This window comes from Phyllostomus hastatus, unplaced genomic scaffold, assembly GCF_019186645.2.
Source record: "Phyllostomus hastatus isolate PE091 unplaced genomic scaffold, TTU_PhHast_1.1 phas_scaffold_60, whole genome shotgun sequence".
Taxonomy (NCBI): Eukaryota; Metazoa; Chordata; class Mammalia; order Chiroptera; family Phyllostomidae; genus Phyllostomus; species Phyllostomus hastatus.
The window spans coordinates 4,394,699-4,409,625 of NW_025334038.1; positions in this window are offsets into that span (position 1 = coordinate 4,394,699).

A 14,927-nucleotide genomic window follows, 5' to 3' on the forward strand; every position below is an offset into this window, starting at 1 on the left:
CAACTCCGCCTGAGCTCTACTGCGCCTGTGCGGCTGACGTAAACACGCCCGAAGACCGGGGCAGAAAAGCTTCCGGTTCTGACCGGCTCGTTTGTGGAGCCGAGAACCGAGGCAAAAGGGTATCCCGGTCCACGAGAAATTGGCCGTTGGTTGTAGGCGTGGGCGGTCTAGGTAATGGGCGGGTGTCAGATCAGCTCTTACTTGCTGACTAGGCCGTCGTGGGTTGTGACTAGTGCCCAGACCCTGTGGGCTGTGTAAGGTAATGGGCACTGACACGCACACGCTCTTTCGAAGGCGCCCCTGTCAGCACGTCCCTCTCCTCCGGGCTGAAAGAATGGGTCTGGAGTGCAGGCCGCCCGGCCCACTAAGGATGCTGACTGTACCTTTGTGCTTTTGCTGGGCTCTGCTGTTTACCTTTTTTCCTTCTTCAAGACTGTTGTAATCTAACCACATCCATATTATTGTACTCCTGATAAATAAGTTATAATATTCTGTGTTTTCCTTTCTTTGCTGTAAACCTCTCAAACTGTTAGAATGAAAACCACGTTACCTGGTTGAATCTGCTGAATGATTGTCAATCCTCATAAAGTGATGTGGAATGGATGTGGTTAGGTTACAGTGGGCTGAGGAAAGTTTTAGATGAAATTTGGGCCTAGAATAATTGCTTAAAAGCTTTGCAAACGCCTGACAATTGGTGAAATTCCTTTGTTGTTTTTACTTTGAACTGGTAAGTGATAAGATGGATTTTTATGTTCCTGACCTTTTTAGCAGTACATTTATTTATAAAATTGAAGGAGAAATTAAATTTATATGACCTTGTTTCTGTAATGTTTTCTATAGCTCTTAAATTTCTCTTTTATAGGTTTTTACACTACCAATTAAAAAAAAGTAAATAATACAATCTGAGCTGATTACATACTAAATAGATGAGGAATTTAAAAGAATCCCCCGAAAAGACACAATTTAATAGAAACATTAAAATCTTAAATTAATTGATGATAGAATGTAAATTGACTAAGAACTTTGAGAAATCACCACTACTTTGGATTACTTTGATGTGATCCAAAGTTGGTGTAATATGGTCAATAGAACACTGATGAAGGATTCTTAAAACCTGGTGCTGTGACTGCAAGTGCATATTCATGTACAGTAAATTCATTGTTTAGGCTTCCTTTCTCATTTATAAAATAAAGGATTAGTCTAGATTATTTCTAGGGCCCTTTTCAGAGACAAAGTAATCAACAATTTGGTAAATCTGTGACTTCAGAGAAAGTTTTTTTCCCTTAACCTTACATGTTTGGTCTTCCAACTGAATGGGCCAAGAGGTAAACTAGAAACCAAACCAAAAAAAAAAAATCTCTTTACTTAGCTAATACAAACACACACATTTATTTGCCTTGTTGAAGTGAGATATTGTTAGACTAACATAATTGTACAGGGGTTGATTACTAAGCCTTTAGTAAGCTTCTAAGAATCCTGGACCTGAATGGATGCCTAACTCAAAAACATCCAGGAAAGAAAAAAAAAGTATGGAGATATTTATCATTTTTGTAGCACCTGTCTCAATTTAAAATTGTATATTATATATTAACTGTTTACTGCATGTTTCCCCAACTAGACTGCAAACTGCAAAGGAGTAGGAACCTTGTTTTATTTTCCTTAGGAGGTCCAGGGCCAAGTGTTTGGATGTGCTAGGTGTTCAGGTGATAGCTTTTGAGAGATGAGTAGATTAATAAATGATCCTCCTATAACCTCAAAAAGACAAAATCCCTTGACTATTTTTGTGTCCCTGTCAACATGGATGCCCTCATCAGAACGCCACAACAAAGACCAAAAACCAAATAAGTAAGATTGAGTGTAGTGTTTGTGGTTCTACCATGCTTACAAAAATGTTTTTATGAAGCCTTCTTCTACAACCAATATTTGCCCTACAGTATCATAAATAAATTTGTCTTAGAATCTGTGCCTTCCAGTAGGGCAGGCCCTAGCCATGTGCAGCTTATACATTTAAAATTCAATTCCTCAGTCACACTAGCCATGTAACAAGTATGCAAAAGCCCCACATGGGGCTTTTACTGGAAAGCCTTGTATTAGATGATTTATATAAATTTAGCTTTCTCAAAATGCTGATAAGGTTAGAAGAAAATCAAGGCATGGAGGTGAAATGAAATCATTACCAACAATCAGGCCACCTAAAATTTATAAGGTCTTTTAGCATATTGGAAACAGAATTAGGTAACGCAAAGGAGTTCAGTAGTTTTAGTTTTACTTCGGGAAAAGTTTGAGTTTTGGCAATATTAAGTTTTACCTGGTACCAACCTCTTCCAGAGGGATGTGTCAATTTCAAAAGCCAATTTGGTTTTTCAACAAGAATCATGAGTATGTGGCCTATAGAAAGTCTATGGCATATAATGTAGAACAGGTTATAAAGAAAAATCCTCCTGCTGAAAACAAAACTGTTAGAATATATTTTAAGTATCATCAAAGGGCTGAAAAAGCGAAGAGGGATTACAAAACCAAATCTAAGAGAAAGTAGGACCCTAGAAGACTGAACATAGCAAGAAAGGCACTCTTACTGTGAAATTTTTTACTGATTGGAAAATATTGAAATTCTGCTTTGACAGATTTTTTCAGATAAGAAAACAAATATAAAATTGTTGGGCCTGCTAAACTTGAGATTCAGCGGCCTCAAATTTAAAAGGCAGGACCCCAAAGTACAGCACGATTAGAGTAATATGAAGTATACCGCTGTCCCACAGCATAGAATGACTAGAGCTGAGAGAAATAAAAGCATAAAAAATAAGTACCTGTGGAAACGTGGCCACAAGCTGGCCCTTGGGTAAATTTGCATTGCAAATTCACACCCCAGCTCAGTAAATACAAAAACTTTCTGTCTTTAATTTTGTTTAAAATGGTCGTAGACTGATATAGGGTCCAAAATGCCTGTGATGTGAACCCTTCTAAATATTGTGTCCATTCTTATACAAATATCTAGCTCACAGTTAATAAATACATATGCACGTTTCTTTTGTAACATTCTCCTTATCCAGGTCTCCATAGCTTTTAACTTATTTGTCATAGACATAAAACTGCCCTTTTATATTTTCAGTTCATCAACTTACAAATTTTGTATTACAATATGTAATTACAAGGACACAACTGGCAACAATCACAACAGACTCTTAATAGGCACACAACTTAGTTGCTGGGCTGCGAGTGCATGGGGCAACTAGATCAAGGAATGACTAGATTCTAGCAGGGAAAAGAGGCTGTCGTTTTAAGCACAGGACCATCTTACATCGTTTGTCAATGATGTGAGATAGACAAGAGAGGCTCACAGAGAGGAAGAGTTTGCCCAAGGTTTACTAGTTTTGGGGTCAAAAAAGGTATAAGATCCTTTATTTCCTAATCCAGTGATTTTTTTCCCACAAAGGACCATGTTTTAAATCATTTAGATCATGTAAAATAAATTTTTTTCTGTTGTATTAATTTAATGGACTTTGAGATGGTAATGGATAATTCTTGGTATATTTGTAGATAAAGCTTTTATACATTTCCTTGATAATATGCCCAGAATATTCAGTATTACTTATCATCTTGTAACTCTCTATATTGAGGTCACCCACCATTCAGTAGTAAGTAGTTAACAAATGTGAGGTGGTTTCCTAATAGGGATGCTTACCTTCTTGGATGTAAATTCATTAAATGTTTTCTGCTATTACTGACCTGATTTTAATTTTTAAATCAATGACAAACTCTATACTGCATTCAAACAAACTGAAAAAAGGGGTAGGGGGAATGACAGAGGTGCTTATAAATCAATCTAGTCACAAGCAAGCAAACTAACCTGAATTTTCATGGTTGCATTGCTGCAATCTATGATTATCAGTAAGATCAATGCTGGTTTCAGAAAAAAAAAAAAAAAACAATGGCCAAAGTGGGGGACTGGTCGTGGCTGGATGGGGAATAGAACAGGTTGAACCTCCACATCTCTGAAAGAAGACAGCAATGAAAAGGGCATTCACCTTTAAAGGGTGACCTTGGTGTACCCCTTTCAGGGTGCTTTTTGAGTCTGTAAGGAAGCAGTGATGACTAAAGTTAATAAATTGAATGTATATAAAGTCAATGGTCCCTGTAAGGCTTGGTATGTATCGTCGGGCAACAAATAAACTAAAAGCCCAAACAAGGTCACCATGGATGAGCAAGCAAATGCAGAACAGCTCTAAGACAAAGTCCCTGAGGTATAAAATATCGGGTGAGAAGACAACTGGAAAGATCATAGGCTATAAACTGTTTGTCAGAGAGGCAATAATAGAGACCAAGAATCAAGAGGCAACACTAGCTGTTATTACAAGGGCCCACACAATTTGAGGTCAAAAAACATAAGGTGTTCTCTAAAAGACTTTTCTTGTGCTAATTCAGCTCTGTGACTAATTCAGATTGAATTTCCTGTGATTTGCTAACTGTGTGTGTGTGTAGAGAGAGAGATTCACAAAGCAGAGGATTTTATCTGATAATAGATGGAGGACCCAAAAGATCAAAAAGCTAAAAATTTTCCAAGAGACATATGTATAAGGCTAGGTGATATAATAGACATAAAACATACTTATGAAAACTCTTGGGCTCGAATTTAGATTTCTTCTGAGACTCAGATTTGCCAAAAGCAAAAGAATTTTCCATAAAAATAAAGCATTTGAAATGATTTTAAATTTAATGTCTTTGGAATTTGAGAAGGATTTATTTTTTTTAAGGCTAGGAATTAATGGTCTGATAATGATTAAAGAGAATTTTAAAAACTTCGACTTTTCAGAAGCAGATCTTAGACTTATAAAATTAATTTTAGCATTGAAGTATGATAGAACCATACAAGACATTCCAAACTGAGACACAATATGTGTAGCTAAATGATGGCTTGGAGAGTCCTAGTGATGCTTACTAGTCTCAGAGGGTTTATCAGACGCTCAAGCTCCAGTAGATCCAGTAGCTCCTCTGTTAACTGAAAGATTGACACAATGTCCTCTCCTAGAGCTCCATTCTATTTTAGGAAGGCTGGGGAAGTAGGAAAGGATGCCCTGTTTAGAATGAGGCAGATCTGGTTTCCAGTCTTTGCTCTCTGTTAATCTTCTAGGCAAGATACTTGATTTCTCTGAGCCTTCATTTCCTCATCATTAAACTACTTTTTGTTATAGGGAATGTATCTGATTAAGTCAAAACAGGTTATAGTTTTGTGGGTATTATTAATCACTTTGATATTCTTGTTGACAAATGACCTCCTTATTTCTGTTGAATGCCTCCAAGATTACTAATTCATCACCTCTTAAGGTAACTATTTTCATCTTTACATAACTCCAGATATGAAAAAGGTTTTCCTAGGGTTCATCTGTACTCAACTTCTTTACAGCACCCATCCCTTGACTCCATTTCACATGATGACCCTTAAAGTTCTTTAATCTTCCTCCCACAGTGCACCCACCAAAGATTCTTGTCCTGGCTAAATATACCCCATTTCTATAGTCATTTTCTATATGAAGGGTTCTCTATCCTCTGACCACAATTGTTGTTTTCTTATAGATATACTTTAATCTGACAATATCCCCTCCCTAGAATCACTTCCAGAGAAAAGAGAGCAGCAGCATCACATCCCTTGTTCTGGATCCTCCTTTTAACATATCCATTTACCATAGCACTTTTGGCAGCTACATCTCATTATTAAGTTGTATTAAGTTGTTAAATTTAAACAACCTTAAATACTCTTCATGTGCACAAACCACATTTTCTCTATCCTGTTCTTTTATGGTTGTGGGTCAAATTTTGGGGTGTTTGGATTTTTCTGTGTTTTCCACTGAGTTTGAGGAGTGGATGCCTACGTAAGAGGGTCTATGATTTTCCTATTGAATTTCTTCCTTTTAAACCATGTCCACAGTTACTACCTATCGAGGTCTTTTTGGTGCAAATTCCATAATTCTACCTAGTGATGAGCCCTCTCAGCTTTGTGTTATTTTCAGCCTGCATCCACACGCCATCATGCCATCAAAATTTTATTCCAAGTTCTTAATAAGCATTTTGGATAATACAATGCCAAGCACAGAGGCCTATGGTGAGCTCTAGAGGTAGTCCTATCTTTTGGTTGAGATAAATCTGTTCATCAGAAAGAACTCTTTGTTTACTATATACCCAGCTCATATTCAGAGTGATATTAGAGATTGGTAACTTGAAATAGAAATTCAAGCTAACCATTTCATCTTCACTAACTTACACTGACTTCTTTGCTGGCTTGAAAATCATGTCTTGAATGATTTCTTCTAGAAAATTTCCTAGCTATTAAGTCCATCTCCTAGAGTTTACAGGATTCACCTTTGTTTTGAGAATAAGACATTTATCAATTTTCAGTCTTCCTTAATTCTTAAGATGTCTCAAAAATGATTGACAGGAATTCCTCTATTTTACCCCAGAGTTCATTCAGCATCCAAGAAATGTACCTTATTTAAAAAAAAATAAACTGACATTAGTGCAGCTCTTCCCTTTCTACAGTCTTTCAGATGGGAAAAAAACAGCCATAGGAATTAAAGCAGTTAGGGGGTTCTACTCTCCTGCTCTTCTCCTTTAACATTTTAAGTATCGGGCACTCCTTAAACTTCAGTTACATGTCTGTGCAACCTGTGAAAATGTGTCTGTGTGATTTACCATATCAGTCCCAAACCACTTATATTTGTATTGTTCATAACTTCAGTCCTGAATTCTTACACTCTACAGTCTGACCTGTTTCCAGTCTGATCCTATGATTTATTTTCATTTTCTATCTACTTCCCTCCTTAGACCCAATACTTCTCATACTTTGACTTTTCTCTTTGCTCCTAAACTTTGCCTGTACTGCTTTGGTTTTTCAATGGTAAATGTCCCACTTCAGCAAATGGGTTATTTCCTTTGGGTGATATACTTCAGTCTGACATTCTCACCAGGTGTTCATTCTAGTTATCCACTGCTGCATGTCAAACCAGGTAGCAGCCGAATCACCTTTAAGTCACATGGCGTCACTTCTGCCCTACTGTTGGTCAGCTGACCACTAAATTCCACCCAGATTCAAAGACTTAATTTACAGACAAGTTTTTAAAACACCACATGATTAGTGGAGCCTGATGAACAGAGCTCAGGCACCATATAACAAAGGCATTTGCTACTTGTTCTTCCTTCTCTACTTAAGTGTACAAATTCTTTTAGATTACTTAAATTTTTCATACATCTTCCTTCATTCTGGATATTTAACGTATAACATTCTTACAAGCTTGTATTGCTGTTTAATCTGTGAATGTGACTGCTTGTCTGTTTTCTGTTTGAATTCATCAAAGAGCTTCTGGACTGCATCAGTCTATTAGGAGCTCTTCCAGTGCTCCCACCCCATTGTATTGCCAAAAATTAAACTTTGAGAATACTGAATTCATTTTTTTAGCTTCCCTATAAATAGAATGCTACCAATCCTTTTCTTCTGTCTGCATAACCCACTTCAACATATACACATATACATACTAGGTATTTGCCTCTTGTTAAGCTTGTCATCCCTTCCTTAGGGTAGAGAAGGATAATGGCATGGTTAAGAGCCATGCAGACTAGGGTTTAATGCCCATTCTCCCTTGCTAATTATCAGTGTAATCTGAAGAACATTGCTTTACTTCTTTAAAACTTAGTAAATTTTAAGTGTTTAATGGTATGACAGTGGGATTAAATGAAAGAATACATGTAAAGAATTTAGCACATAGTAGGCACTCATTAAATAGTAGCCCTTAATATTTTTCATCTCTTATCCTTTTAACTGAAAACTGCAACAGTCCTCCATTCTGTACTCCAATTCTTCATAAAACATCACCTGTATATCTATACTAAACACTCTGGCAGTGACTTTATCATCTCACATGTTGTTTGTGAGCAACAGCTCACAAATGTGTGTAAAAATGTTACATACATTTTTGCCTGGTTTTATCAGCAATTTTAGTAAGATCCACTAGACTCATGGTCACCCTTTTTTTCTCTTCTTTTGTAACCCTGCTAGCCTCTAGCTCAGGCCTGAACTACAAAGTCCAGAGGTGCATCCCAGATTATATAAGCTGTCCCTATATTGCACAATTGGACATCAGAGCCAGGACTTGCCCCAAATCTCTCTCTGCAAATAACTCTAATACACATTCCTACAGAGAAACCTAATGCAGAGAAATGCTGCTTGTCCAGAATGATTGCAGTGTTTACTGGTGTATAATTAGTCACTAGTCACTGTGTAAATACTCTGTAAATTGCTTTATTTGTTAATGTGAAAAGCTCTGCAGAAATACAAGGTATTATAGGAACCAGAGCTGAACACAGGAGATAAGGTATTGTGGAGAGAGAACAAGTGAGTGAGGTTTCAGTGTGTGGCATGTATCCCTCTGAGGAGATGAAGCTTATAGGTTCTCCCCCCTCCTCACTTTCTAAGAACACTGACTCCCCTGGGTGAATAATTTAGAGGACAAATTACCACTCTTCTGGGTACCAAAGCCAGCCATAAGATGAAATTAAATTAAATCATAAAGCCCTACAAGAAACTGAGGGAAGAGTCAGAAATATAAAACCAAGGGAATCCAGAGCTAAGCATGAAATATTAGAGTCAGTTCAATGTCCTTGCCTTCCTGTGCTGATGAAGGGAAAAACTGAAAACCACCCTGGTACATACTTAAAGGACCACCATCAAATATCCATTGTTAAGTACTTGGCAGTGGCTATTGCAATGATTTCAATTCCAATGGGGTATTGGAGGGAGGTTGAAGAGAGAACACTAGATCAACTTCAAGTCCTGACACTTCAGCTAAGCAGCTGGGTGACCTTGAGCTAGTCACTACCTAATCTGTGCCTTAGTTTCCTTTATCTATGAATTGAAAAAGATAAAATCAGAGTTTGTGTTTCTAAAATATTTTTTTCTAAAGTATTTTCATTAACTCAAAAATCATAATGCTTAGCCCTGGCTGGCGTAGCTCAGTGGATTGAGCGCGGGCTGGGAACCAAAGTGTCCCAGGTTCGATTCCCAGCTAGGGTACATTCCTGGGTTGCAGGCCATAACCCCCAGCAACCGCACATTGATGTTTCTCTCTCTCTCTCTCTCTCTCTCTCTCTGTCTGTCTCTGTCTCTCCCCCTCCCTTCCCTCCCTAAAAATAAATAAATAAAATCTTTAAAAAAAAAATCATAATGCTTAGTAAAAATATGTATGAAATTTGTCTATTAAAATATAGGAAGCTCATCTTTTTACATAGCACCAGCCCTAGTATCACCATTAAAATTCCCTTATACTCCTTAGTAAGGGGCCAGGAGACATGGGAAGCAAATTTAGAAACATGAAACCATAAGGTTTTACACTAAAACACTGTGTCCCCACACTTATTTCCTCAGGGAAATGGATGTTTACCTGGTGGCTTAGAGGGGTGGACAACTCTGTGGGCAAGAAGTTAGGCATCACTTAAATCCTCCAGATTGGCTTCTGAGAAAAGAACTCAGCATATCTGTAGTACAGTAAAAATCAATAATCAAGTAATTCTAAATCAAGAGAGTGAGAAAGGATAATGAAAGAGTTCCTTTATTCAATCCCTACAAAGCACTGATGTTGACAAGAACTGGGAGCTCCTCTGCTGCCAACATGGCATGTAGCTCTAAAGTAACAGTTTACAAAGCAGATGGCTTTTTCCAGGGTGCTATCATCATTGAAAGACCTGGACTATATCCTAGGTCCAACATATCAAGCTTAATTAAGTATATCATCATCACCACTAAGCCTTACCAGGATTTACTGCCATGATGGTATCACAAGGACAGGGAAATGAAATCCTAAAATGTAGTGCAGCTTTTCCTGGTTGTAAAGCTATACATGACATCTTGGCTCACATGGGTGAGGGCTGTAAAGGCCAAATAATCAGGAATGATCACCTAAGTGGTGGTGCCCAGGACTTAGAATTTCATAACCCAATAAAATTTCAAAGAGAAAGTCCATGATACAAAGGACAAATTTGATGCCATTACTTCACAAAATAAGAATATCTACTATCCATGGCCACTATCATTTCATAAAAGGATATTTTAACAGTAAAATGATGGGAGGACACAGTCTCAAAGGACAGTCCTTTAAATTGCTTATATTTAGTTTTCAGACATACTTACTATATCGCTCTTAATTTTTTTAATAGTTATGTATCAGTGCAAACTTCAGTCTGCACCATAATGGTTCTTAGACCTGCATTTGGGAAGTCCTGCTCTTTGTACAATATCATTAAAACTAAAATGCCTCTTTCTCTAACAATTGCTCTCTGAAATTTCCCCAAGGCCAAACTTAAGGCCCCATAGAAATATCCCTGGAAGTTTTCCTGATTACCTATGATGATTATAATGCTACTACCCTCTGAATTTTTATACTACTTGTTATTTTAATATATAATCTATCACTTTCATTTTGTGGAAAAGTCTTGAAATTTAGAATGTTTTATACATAAAAGTTTATTTTTACCTAAAAACTTTAGGAGTTTTACTACAAACTAAGAACCACAAGTTAGACATCTCTGAAGAAGATCCCAGCTTAGGAAAGAAAAAATATACAGAATCTAGAACAGAGATGAATCATTTGTTACTCAAATGCATCTGAAGTTGGCTAAAGCCTTTTAAGGTTGACAGTATAGAATCCAATATATTTTGATCAATAAACTGATGTGTTGAAATGCTCTAATATTATATTAAGAAAGAGTTACTACACCTTTGATTTAAATACTGTCCCTTTTCTTCATGACACTAAGTAAGCATCAGGACAGTCGTTCCCCTATTTCTAGTACCAAATGATCCTAGAGTCTCATTTAAATAGAATAACTGAATTGTATATAATAGAAAATTTTCTTAGAGATTATCTAGTTCATCCTCTTGATTAACAAATGGGATATCTAAGGCCCAGGTAAGTAAAGTGACTTGTCCCACATCCCGAGCAGACAGTATTAGAATTGGGATTTCTACCATGATTCATGATCTTGTTGGTACTTAAAATATAATAGTGTCATGTCCCTATAGCTCCTGTTTCCTGGCCACATGTAGGCAGTAGTATACATTCAAAGTCAGCCAAGCTCTTCAGTGTTGGAACCCTGCTTTCCTTTGCCTCAGTGCAATGACCACAGTCCTAGATATTTAGTAATATTAGTAAATCTGTATGACCATATAAGGGACCCTTCATTTCCTTTTTGGAGAACTGATGTTTTCTTCTTTTCCTAAAACCAAAGCCTTAACCTTTCCACTTAAACAGATTTTTATTTTACACATTTTTAGATGTTATCAAAACCACTCTTCCAAACCTGGAAATAAAGACCCCCATTTCGAGAACAAATACCACCTGACCTTCGCCAGTTCTCTAAATTTCTCTGGCCACAAGTTTCCACATTTGTGACCCAGAAAAAAATTGTTCTAAATAGAGACTGAGATATTGGTATTGGATCAGTGAGACCATGCCTTTTAATCTTTCTTATATTACCATATAGAGCCTTGTCTCGGGCTTTGCCCATACAGATGCTCAGTAAACACTTGCTAACTAAAGATTTTCATGTCCGCTTATAGAAAAACAGCATAAATGCAAAACAGTTTTCCCTTGCCCTAAGTTACCCAGGAGCATCATTCTCATTCAGAGATGACCACATTTCAGAAAGTGGGTCTCATAAAACATACAATTTAATGAAGCCATCTGGGAAGATGATTGTCATATAAATGCAAGATATTGATATTATCTGGCTACTTGGGGAAATACCATGTAAATGAAGGTACAACCCAGCTCCATAATTCAAATCAAGTATTGATGTACAAGGTCTTTGGATAATGGACTTTGAAGATTGATATTTCTCACATCTGAGGCTACTTTACTCCCCTCCTTTACATTTTTTGCAGTAAGATTTAATTTTTGGAAAACATTTGTGGGGTTGTTTTTTTAACAGGAATCCATCAGTGTCAACTGGGATTCTTGAAACAGAAATTTTACATCTAGCCCTGGCTGGTGTGGTTCAGTGAATTGAGTGTTGGTCTGCAAACCAAAGGGTCACTGGTTCGATTCCCAGTCAGGGCAACATGCCTAGGCTATAGGCCAGGTTCCTGGTTGGATGTACGTGAAAGGCAACTACACACTGCTGTCTCTCTCTCCCCCTCTTAATCCCTCCCTTCTCTTTACTCTAAAAATAAATAAATAATTTAAAAAAAAATTTACATCTGTCTTTATCAGGTTCTTTAGCTTCTCTTCTACTGAAGCAAGAAATGATGCAAACAACATTGGCATTTCTTTCTTGCTCCAATAATTATGCAGAATGTTGTTCAGTGATTCAGCATCCCAACTGACTCAGCTGCTCTCTTTTCTGATTCTTCTAGCAGGATGATGTATTCTACTCCTGATATTATGCTGAAGACTCTTCTGGATGAAGTCACTCAATGATCTGTTCTCCTTTTTAACCAGTATTGCTGCCTTTCTCAGAAACATAATTGCTGAAGCAATACCAAACTCAGTTATGCCAGTAATCACAAGATGAACATTCAGCTAGCTTTGGCACTCTCAATCTTGTATGTGGTCAGGGAGGGGATAGAGCATTTCTTTGACCTTATGATCTGCCTTACAACCTCTGCTGAAGGAATTACTCCTAGCATTGAGGCAACAGGTACCCCACTGTGTAAACCAAAGTTCCTCTGGGCTTGTTACAGGCTTTGCAGCAAAAAAATGGGATCCAGTGTTTGTGCCCACTTTCCAGAAACCTGAGTGTATTTGGTCCTGGCTATCCCCAACCTCCCCTGTCACCACATACTCACCAAATAATACATAAATACATTTAATCCCAACACTCCTCTCAGAGGTGACTGGGTTTCATGGACAGTGTCTGGATATGTGTGTGGTACATTACTGGTCCTAGGGTCTGTGTTCATCTAGTGACTGTGCATGGTGGTGGGGAGTAAGGAGGGGACAGAAGCAGAAAGTTCCTTCTGCGTGCTTTGACTGGCTGATGACTGGGGTGGGACAGATAGTTCCTTGATCTTGAGTCCTTTTATAATCACTAAAGAATCTCCACCCACTGCTCATCTTCTTGCATCCCTAAATCACAGCCTAAAAGCAAGTGTGCCCAAAGCTAAGGGCCAAAACACTTGCATGCCCTACATTCCAGGGACATATTTACATAGAAGCAGGGTTAGAAGAATCTGCCAGCCCTTTTTCTCCTAGTGCTCTGCCAAGCACTGTCACTTCCCATCCCTAATGGAAAAAAGTATTCTGAGCTTCAGCTTAATAAGGCTGATGGGAGGTCTAGAGTCTTGGAAACTATACTGGTAAGTTCATTTAGTAAGCACTATAGGCCAGATGGTGCAGAGGTTGTACAAGAAGGAAGAAAACCCAGTTTGTGCCTTCAGAGTTCTCAGTTTAGTAGGGAGCTCATAATAAATTTGACTATGTGGATCTGTTAATATTCCCAACATTATTCTCAATTTTAAGAGCCTACCAATGTATTTTTCATGTTGTAAAACATGAAATTGCTAAGGTGATGATTAAAATGGTCTGAACATCCCAAGGGACTGGAACTCTGACTGCAGAGATAGCAAGTAGAGAAACAATACTATCCAAGTAGCTGATGGTAATATAGCAACAATGAGTATGTTGAGATAAACAACAGATTTTCAGTAAATAAAAAACATATCCTGGGAAAAGCCTCTTAATTTCTCATAAAATATTAGATGGGAACTAAATATTTATTTTAAAGAGGTGTCTTTACATAGAAAATTAGTCTTCATATAATTACATATTTTCTTGGCATTGAGAGATAGTGTATCACAATATGAGAACACAAGGAAATGTGACATAATCTTTTCCTTGGGTCACAATATTGGTGAGAAGATGAGGTTTTGCACATGGAAAAATTAAAGGGACATTGATTTACACTGTAAAATACTTTCAAAACCCTTTGCCTGATATCTGAAAATTCTATGGAAAAAAATTATGTATGACCATAACCAAGAGGTAAAAAGTTGAATTTAGAGGCTTTTTGTAGTTAAGGGGGTGGGGGCGAGAAACAATAACAAAGGACTTGAGGTTAGAAATCTAGGAAGAACTAGTAGATTGTTTTTTTCTGTGCAAACAGAAAGCAAAATTTTTTCTAATGATTTTCCCCAAGTGATTTCCTGAAAGCAGCAGAGGCATAAGGACAACAGGGTTTCTTTTTTTTCTTAATTTATTGTTGTTCAGTTATACTTGTCTTTTTCCTGTTTGTTCACCTCAACTTCCCCCCCCAACTCCCACAGTCAATCTCCCCACCTCGTTGTCCATGGCCATGAGTCCTGTATTCATGTTCCCTTGCTTGTCCCTTCCCCTTCTCCCTTATTCCGCTCACCTCTCCGCTCTGGTTACTGTCAGTTTGTTCTTTATTTCAATGTCTCTGGTTCTATTTTGTGGGCCTGTTTGTTTAGTTGATTAGGTTCCACTTACAGGTGAGGTCATACGGATTTGTCTTTCACTGCCTGACTTATTTCGCTTTGCATAATGCTGTCCAGTTCCATCCATGCTGTTGTGAAGGGTAGGGGTTCCTTCTTTATTTCTGCTGCATAGTATTCCACTGTGTAAATGTACCACAGGAAATTCTGAGGTAAATATAGATTTGTTTAAAAATATAGATATTATTTTCTGATTATTTTTTCTTCATAGCAAAACATATAGATAGTTTGGCAATAAAGAGAAAAGCAGAAAACACTCATAGTCCTGCTACACAGATATAATCAATATTAACATTTTGATGTATACTCTTCTAAACATTTTTCTATTCATGTATACATAGAAAAAGAAACTTGTTTTTAATAAAAATGAAATAGTATGCATATTGCTTTATAATGGATTTTTAATTAATATCTAATCTTGAATCTCAATAAATAT